The sequence below is a fragment of the Oryzias latipes genome, chromosome 21 (genome assembly GCF_002234675.1).
Source record: "Oryzias latipes chromosome 21, ASM223467v1".
Classification (NCBI taxonomy): Eukaryota; Metazoa; Chordata; class Actinopteri; order Beloniformes; family Adrianichthyidae; genus Oryzias; species Oryzias latipes.
In genome coordinates this window covers 12,551,488-12,560,216 of record NC_019879.2, presented here as the reverse complement: position 1 = coordinate 12,560,216, position 8,729 = coordinate 12,551,488, and the positions used below count along the sequence as shown (strand labels likewise).

The 8,729-nt window shown below is 34.7% G+C and overlaps 1 long non-coding RNA gene across 1 annotated transcript; it reads right to left on the bottom strand.

The window, feature by feature from the left end:
- Positions 1-2,374: 2,374 nt before the first annotated feature.
- Positions 2,375-3,676, bottom strand: LOC111946742. Its single transcript, XR_002872484.1, has 3 exons — positions 3,497-3,676; positions 3,057-3,118; positions 2,375-2,414 (listed from the first exon to the last, which is right to left on the bottom strand). It is a non-coding gene; the product is annotated as an uncharacterized LOC111946742 (long non-coding RNA).
- Between the last annotated feature and the right edge of the window lie 5,053 nt (positions 3,677-8,729).

Here is an 8,729-nt window from a genome sequence, read left to right as displayed (position 1 = left end):
ACTTGAAATTTACTTTTTATTTACTAATTGTAAATTTAAAATGTTCCAATTTAGTCTAAATAATTAATAGGTTGATATGCTACACATAAATGGTCCAAATGTGTAGTTAGACTTAAAAAATAGATTTCAAGTGTACTACTTTTAAGGGTAGAACTACCTTCTGCAGTTCTGTCAAGATTTTCAAATTTACAGATCGGTGCATAAACTATGATGCTGATACTAAAGGTTACATTTAACTGTTTACTTTTCAAAATTTTAGTCTTTCACGTTGTACACACAGTTGCATTCACTACTACTTGGTACAGGTGAATTTTAGTGATCATAATAAAGTTTCAAGCTTTTTTTTTATTGTTAACTGTGTTTTTAATCAAAATAAAAGTTGCTAAAATGAGCTAAAGGTAAAACTTTTTTTGTTTCTCCCACTCTTCATGTTTTTGTTCTCTGGGTAAAGACATTTAGGTGTGCTATTTTGACACACAACTTTCTGTTTTTATTCATTGCATCTCCCTTTCTTGTCATTCAAACCTAAAAAAATACCAGTATGTGTTTCACTGACACATTGAACTTGCTGAGTAGACCATAACAGATTACACCTGTTATCTCACTTTAATATTAAACTGAATGCTGATGTGATTTCAGTCTCATTCTGTTGTGCATTTGGTCCTGAATTTCACTTTCACCCAGGGGTTTCACTAGGCGGGGTTGAGATGAGGTTTCTGTTTTGCAATACCTCATTACAATATCTCAGTTTTCCAAGTTGTGTATTTTTTTTCCTTCATTATGGCACCACATATGGAGTTCCAGTAAAAAGAAAAAAATCCTCTGAAAGGCTTCTGCTGTTAGGTAAGGGGAAACTTCCCTTATGTGCAGCACATTTTACCTCACTAAAGTTCAGCAAAAACCTATTTTCTTTGTACGATAAAATAACAAAATCTGTTAATTAAAAGCCTTGCGCCAAGCAGCTACACACAACCATATTTACTAATTGTTGTAAATCAGTGTTTTTCAACCAGTGTGCCATGGGAAATCACCAATTTTCACTGATCTAAAAACTTTTCCCATCTCCAGGATATCAGCTCTGTGTTCATCCAAACAGCCCCTGATAAAACACTGAGTAGTTAGGAATATGAAAGATCCTAAATTACTTTTTTCTTTGTGTTTATTTGATTTTATTAAAGACATTTTGATAAGAATGACGGTACTGCGATTTAGCTGCAGCTTTAGCCGTTTTCGGAAAAGTCCCTTTAACTGTCTCCACCAATCATTCTTGGAGGCTTAATCATACATCATCAGTCTGACAAATTAGAAGTGGCTAAAGTCTTCACTTCCTTGCTCTGATTTAGCTCTTAAAGTATTTCAGTTCCAACAAAAATAACAGCTAAAGCTCGTCTTTAGTTGTATAGCTTTCGGTAACGCTTTCTTTTACAGTAAAGTACTTACAGTGTACTTAAGTGGTATTTACATGGTACTTATAGTGTAACTACTGGGTACTTTCAGGGTACTTACATGGTACTTTTTTATGGAATTTACTGGGTACTTACAGTGTGTTTACATGGTACTTTCTATGGGACTTTACTGGGTACTTACATGGTACTTTTTGTGTCTACTCTGTACTTACTGTGTATTTATATGGTACTATTTGGTTCATACCTATGTGGTACATACTGGGTATTTATAATATTCTTACTGGGTATTTACATGTTGTGCAAAGGTGTCTTTTATGGTACTTACCACATGTAAGAACAAGGTAAGTACAAATAAAGTACCTTGACCTTTAGGTCTGCACTCGCTGCACGTTTCATGGTATTTACCATGAATTTACCACAGAAACTACCCCTTAAGTACAGTGAAACTGTAACTGTAAAAGAAAGTCAGCCCTATTTCCACTCAACTACATGGTACTTTCATTACTAAATACTGGGTATGTTCACTTGAATAGTACTTGGTACTTACCCCTTAAGTACACTGAAACTGTAACTGTAAAAGAAAGTCAGCCCTATTTCCACTCTATTACATGGTACTTTCAGTAGTAAATGCTGGGTATGTACACGTATTACCATCCCGTACAGTGTACATGAACACACTTGGTCTTCTGTCCTCACCACATGAGACAATGCTAACCTGTTGGTAAGGGTAAAGTAACTACATTGTAAAAACATATTCTGGCCTGATTACTTCTTGTAACATGAGGCAAGTTTAAAGAGAAACAAGACAGCTGTGAAAACAACAATCTTTAATATGATACATGTCTGCAGCATACAAAGTGTCATCACAATGAAATATGTTTTAAGTACAAAACAGTACAAAGGAGAATTCTAAAAAACACATTATTGGCCTGAGGGTCGTGCTTTTTGTCCATCAAAATTCTTTCAGCAGAGTTTGGTAACGGTGCAGGACTTCTTCAGGGTTTGTAACTGCAAGAAAATTCACAATATGAGCTCAAGTGAACATAAAAAGCATAACGACTTTGATAAAATACAAAATAAATTGTACTTATTTAATCATTTCTGTAATGAGTTTGATAAATTTCTGTGAATTCTTTATAGCTTTGACTGTAATGCTTGAAATTAATCAATTATCCTCATTTATGAACATGACAATAAATTATTCACAACTTTATATTTTAGTTACATAAACAAGAACAACAAAAAAGAAATCAAAGAAAAAAAATCAAAATTGCCATAAAAAATCAAATTTGTTTAGACAAAGAATGACAAAAGCAATGTTTTAATTGGCAATTGCTGTGTGTATTTATTCTTTATAAATATTATTCGCACCTACAATTTGCATTAGCATGAAAAACATTGCAGTGTAAAAGAAAAGGAAAAAATAAATAAATAGGCAATTTCAAATTCAACACAGTTATTCACAAAAATATGTTTTAATTTTCAAACATTTACATTCACTGTTGGGTGGTATTGTTGTCTCTATCATATTTGAAAATAAATAAATAAATAAAAATAAAATAAAAACGGCGAAAGAAAAGAAAATGGGGAAACGGCATTTAAACTCTTCATTAATGTAAATAATATGTCCACTTGGAGGATTTAGCTTACTTTAGCTTACTCTCCTGTGGCTTCACGGATTCGTCTGGGATGTCTTCTTCACCATAGCTGATCTAAAGCGGTAAAAAGACGGAAGTACGTCATCATTATTTTAAATAAACGCCTTTCTTTGATTTTCCCAGAAAGACGTGCGCTCAGTCAAACGACCACAGAACAACAGACTTTATCATTTAGGCTACGTGCTTGTTTTACAGGTGCCTCTCTCCTGGTAAGTAACAAAAATGTTTGTAGATTTTCATTACAAACTTTGAAAATGTATACATGAAATAACTGAAATTATTGCAGCAAGGTAGACAGGCTCTTACGTCACGTTTCAAACACAGAGATAGCGGCTTGAAATCACGAGGTTAGCTTCTTTATAAAGTTTGATCAGTTTAAATATTTACATGTAATTTATCCAATATTTAAAAAAAAAAAAACCACTGGCTTACCTGCCAGATGAAGAGAAATTCAAACTGTTGCGCGCGCCTCGAGGTTCTCCGGATTAATCTGCACGTTCACTTTGGGGGTAGTTGTGCTGCATTCAAGTGCGCTGGGAATTTGCAACTTTACTTCCCCTGCCATACTTAACAAAAACACACACTCGGGGTGTTTTTAGTATTAAAACTAATTATTTAGCCTTGTTGTTTTACATATTTTCCTGACATTATATAATATATATTTAAAAAAGTTCATTTTTAGAACAATATTTAAAAAAAGTTAAGTTTTGAATAATTTATTATCATGTTTTTAAATGAGGATAGTACTTGATTAATTTCAAGCATTACAGTCAAAGCGATAAAAAAATTCATAGAGATTTATCAAACTCATTACAGAAATGATTAAATAAGTAAAATTTATTTTGTATTTCATCAAAGTCGTTATGCTTTTTATGTTCACTTGAGCTCATATTGTGAATTTTCTTGCAGTTACAAACCCTGAAGAAGTCCTGCACCTTTACCAAACTGGACAAAAAGCACGACCCTCAGGCCAATAATGTGTTTTTTAGAATTCTCCTTTGTACTGTTTTGTACTTAAAACCTATTTCATTGTGATGACACTTTGTATGCTGCAGACATGTATCATATTAAAGATTGTTGTTTTCACAGCTGTCTTGTTTCTCTTTAAACTTGCCTCATGTTACAAGAAGTAATCAGGCCAGTATATTTTTTTTTACAATGTAGTTACTTTACCCTTACCAACAGGTTAGCATTGTCTCATGTGGTGAGGTCAGAAGACCAAGTGTGTTCATGTACACTGTACGGGATGGTAATACGTGTACATACCCAGCATTTACTACTGAAAGTACCATGTAATAGAGTGGAAATAGGTCTGACTTTCTTTTACAGTACAGTTTCATTGTACTTAAGGGGTAAGTACCAAGTACTATTCAAGTGAACATACCCGGTATTTAGTAATGAAAGTACCATGTAATAGAGTGGAAATAGGTCTGACTTTCTTTTACAGTACAGTTTCATTGTACTTAAGGGGTAAGTACCAAGTACTATTCAAGTGAACATACCCGGTATTTAGTAATGAAAGTACCATGTAGTTGAGTGGAAATAGGGCTGACTTTCTTTTACAGTTACAGTTTCACTGTACTTAAGAGGTAAGTACCAAGTACTATTCAAGTGAACATACCCAGTATTTAGTAAGGAAAGTACCATGTAGTTGAGTGGAAATAGGGCTGACTTTCTTTTACAGTTACAGTTTCACTGTACTTAAGGGGTAGTTTCTGTGGTAAATTCATGGTAAATACCATGAAACGTGCAGCGAGTGCAGACCTAAAGGTCAAGGTACTTTATTTGTACTTACCTTGTTCTTACATGTGGTAAGTACCATAAAAGACACCTTTGCACAACATGTAAATACCCAGTAAGAATATTATAAATACCCAGTATGTACCACATAGGTATGAACCAAATAGTACCATATAAATACACAGTAAGTACAATGTAAGTACAGAGTAGACACAAAAAGTACCATGTAAGTACCCAGTAAAGTACCATAGAAAGTACCATGTAAACACACTGTAAGTACCCAGTAAATTCCACAAAAAGTACCATGTAAGTACCCTGAAAGTACCCAGTAGTTACACTATAAGTACCATGTAAATACCACTTAAGTACACTGTAAGTACTGTACTGTAAAAGAAAGCGTTACCTAGCTTTCCACAGAATCCGGTATCAGACCGTGGAATATGTGAACAAAACAATGAAGATCAGAAAAGCGATCTCCGACTGTTTTAGCACTACATCTCCCATGATGCATTGGGTTAAAGTGACAGCGTCTCAGTGTACAATGAGTCTTCCCTGTTAAACGTCTTGAAACTACAACAAACACACATCAAACAGTTTTTAAATCTTGATGAAATCAGAGGTCAACAGTTTAGTTCTCCTTCAAGGTTTGTGTTTATTAACAGCCAAACATCCCAAAGTTTGGTCCAAGTCATCTTTCTAACTGAAACACTTTTCTGATAATGTCTGGATTATTTTATATGTTAAACTTAAGAAGAAGTAATAACAACATTTAAGAAACAGGATTAAGGTGAAGTGGCCAACAGACACAATTAAACTAAATTGAAACAATTTAACCATCTAAAAAGAAATAAAACATTTTTGTTAAAGTTTTCAAAGACTTCAGCTTTGATTAAGACAAGAGAAAAACTAATAAAACGTCAACATGTTTACTTTTTGTGTAGCTACAGAAAACATAAATATAATGCTAGTCTTTTTGTGTAAATGTTATCAAACATATTGCGATCATACAATTGTTCAAAAAATTGCAGTTGTCTTTGCACTAACATTGAAATAAATATAATAAATAAATAAATCACTATTTAGAAACAATACTTTTGTTTTTTTGTGAGGTTACATAAAATCGCATGTTAATAAACTGAAGGGAAAAACAACTACGAGGGTAAAATTACAAATAATTTAGTTGAAAATGATCACGGAAAACTAACTTAACTTGTATTTCATCTTTTAGAAAAAACAGCAAATTCCAGCTTTTTATGCCACAATTGTCACAAAAATGCATGTGACATTGTGGAGGGACTGTCCATCAATACAGACTATAGAGTTTCTCCTTTTTTTCAATTTTTGAATGCTGGTGTGCCACAGGATTTTTGTCAAGGATAAAGTGTGCCTTGGCTCAAAAAAGATTGAAAAATACTGTTGCAAAGCATGCATAACCCTTGTGCTATCCTAGGCACTTTAACGTTGGGAGTTGGGTCATCTAGACCAGTGTTTTTCAACCAGTGTGCCGCGGCACACTAGTGTGCCGTGGGAGATGGCCAAGTGTGCCGTGGGAAATTGCCCTCATTAACTGATCTAAAAACATTTCCCATCTCCAGGATTTTAGCTCTCTGTTCATCCAAACATCCTGATAAAGCACTGAGGAGTTAGGAATATAAAAGATCGTAAAATACCTTTTCTTTGCGTTTATTTTATTTTATTAAAGACGTTTTGATAAGAATGACGTACCGCGATTCAGCTGCAGCTCCGGCTGTATTTTGGAAAAGTACTGTGTTGGGGGGGTTAATCACATGTCATCGGTCTGACCAATCAGAAGTGCTTAAAGTCTTCACTTCCTTGTCCCGATTTAGCTCGTAAAGTCGCTCAGTTCTAACAGAAATACCAGCTAAAGCTCGTCTTTAGCGGTGTAGCTTTCCACAGAATCCGGTATCAGACCGTGGAACAAGTGAACAAAACAATGAAGCTCCGAAAACCGATCTTCGGCTGTTTTATGCACTACATTTCCCATGATGCATTGGGTTGTGAGAGTGACAGCGCAAAAGGAGATCTGTTGTTAAACGTCTTGAAACTAACGAACACACAAACTGTTTTTAAATCTTCTAACTAAACTTTTATTGCATCTTTTAGAAAAAAACAGCTGCAGTTTCCAGCTTTTTCTGCAACAATTATCTCAAAAATGCATGTGAGATTGTGCAGGGGCTGTAGATCAATACAGACTATGAGTTTCTCCTTTTTTTTTTTAATTTTTGGATGCTGGTGTGCCGCGGGATTTTTTTTAAGGTTAAAGTGTGCCGTGGCTCAGAAAAGGTTGAAAAACACTGATCTAGACCCACTAGACAGTGCGCTAAACCTTTTTTCTTCAATGATTTGTGATCTTCACTGGTGTCCATGCATTACATGAAATCCTCTTCACCTTTATCCACCTTTGTCATGGTAGGGAGAACACATCAATGTTAGGGTGGGGTCATAAGATGGCACAAGGGGTATAGTATGAGCTGCGGAAGCCCACAAGGATAAATATTCCAGTATTCTACTGAAGGGTGTTGCATAATCCCTTGCCTAAATCATTAAATAATGCAAAAATATTAAATATAATAAGTAATATTAACTCAAGCATTTAAAAATATGTGAAAGATCAAGAGTTGAAGAAAAGTAACAAAATAAACTTCAGTAAAAGTAAAAACATGCATAGTTTATTTGTATATGCTGTTTATGCTGTGCGCTAAACCTTTTTTCTTTAATGATTCGTGATCTTCACTGGTGTCCTTGTATTACATGAAATCTTTCCACCTTTATCCACCTTTGTCATGGTAGGAAGAACACGTCAAAGTAAGAGTGGGGTCATCTAAGATAGCACAAGGGTTAAAACAACCCCTGATGAGGTTTTTGACAACAAGGAAGGAGTTTAGTGCAAAAGCTGATTTCACAAAAGATCGAGTTTAGTCTGCATACCCTGAAAAACAAGAGTTCAGACACAGCAATTTTAGATTTAATGGAATTAATCCTGAAAAGGACATCAGCTTGAAAGTTTGGATAAAAAATTTAGTTGCAACTGATTTCATCTCAAGAATTACTACTTCTTTTTGGGTTTTTTCTTCCTGCCAAACATTTTAACAATTATTTGGCCATGTTAACACTACAATAGCCGTTCAACTTCACGTACAACAAAGAATAATGAACACAACTTATCTTAAAAACAATCCAGTATCATGTCAATCTTTGAATTATAGTCTTTAAATTAGGTCTAGGGCAGAATTTAATTCTGCCTTTAACTAAGCCATTTTCTTTTCTTTATAAAAATACCAAGGTTTGCCACTGAACAAAAAATTGAAAAAAGGAAACTCTGTAGTCTATATTAACATTCCACAGTCATTCCTATCAAAGTTTCTTGAATGGGAATCAAATAAAGGATAAAGCCTTTCATATTCTTTCATATTCCTAACTACTCTGTGTAAAACATGGGCCTGTTTAAGCACTGGTGCTTTGATTGACAAATTGTCTTCATTGGTCAATCTGATTGGTTGGATGTATAAGTTCAAACCAACGTGGACCTAATTTGATTGGATGTTGTCCGACAGCGCACACGGATGCACACAGATGCACACATACACAGATAGAGGGACCGCTGCACGGTCTCTGTCAACATACTTTATAATCTTTGGGAGTTGGGAAAATAGCAAGTCCTTTCAAATCAAAGAGCTCAAGTCCGAGTCAAGTCTAAAGTCTTCAAAGTCATGACTTGAGTTGAATTCATGTGACTCGAGTCCACACCCCTGCTCGTAGGTCACAGTCTTTGATAAAGTCAGAAACAGGACCCAGACGTTTTCAAATGAATGTTGTTTTTCTTTGTGAACACACATTATTCTTTCCAAAAGAAGGCACGTTTTGCACTTTCAAGGGTGCAAAAAGGGAGGAGTTGTCAGAGTTA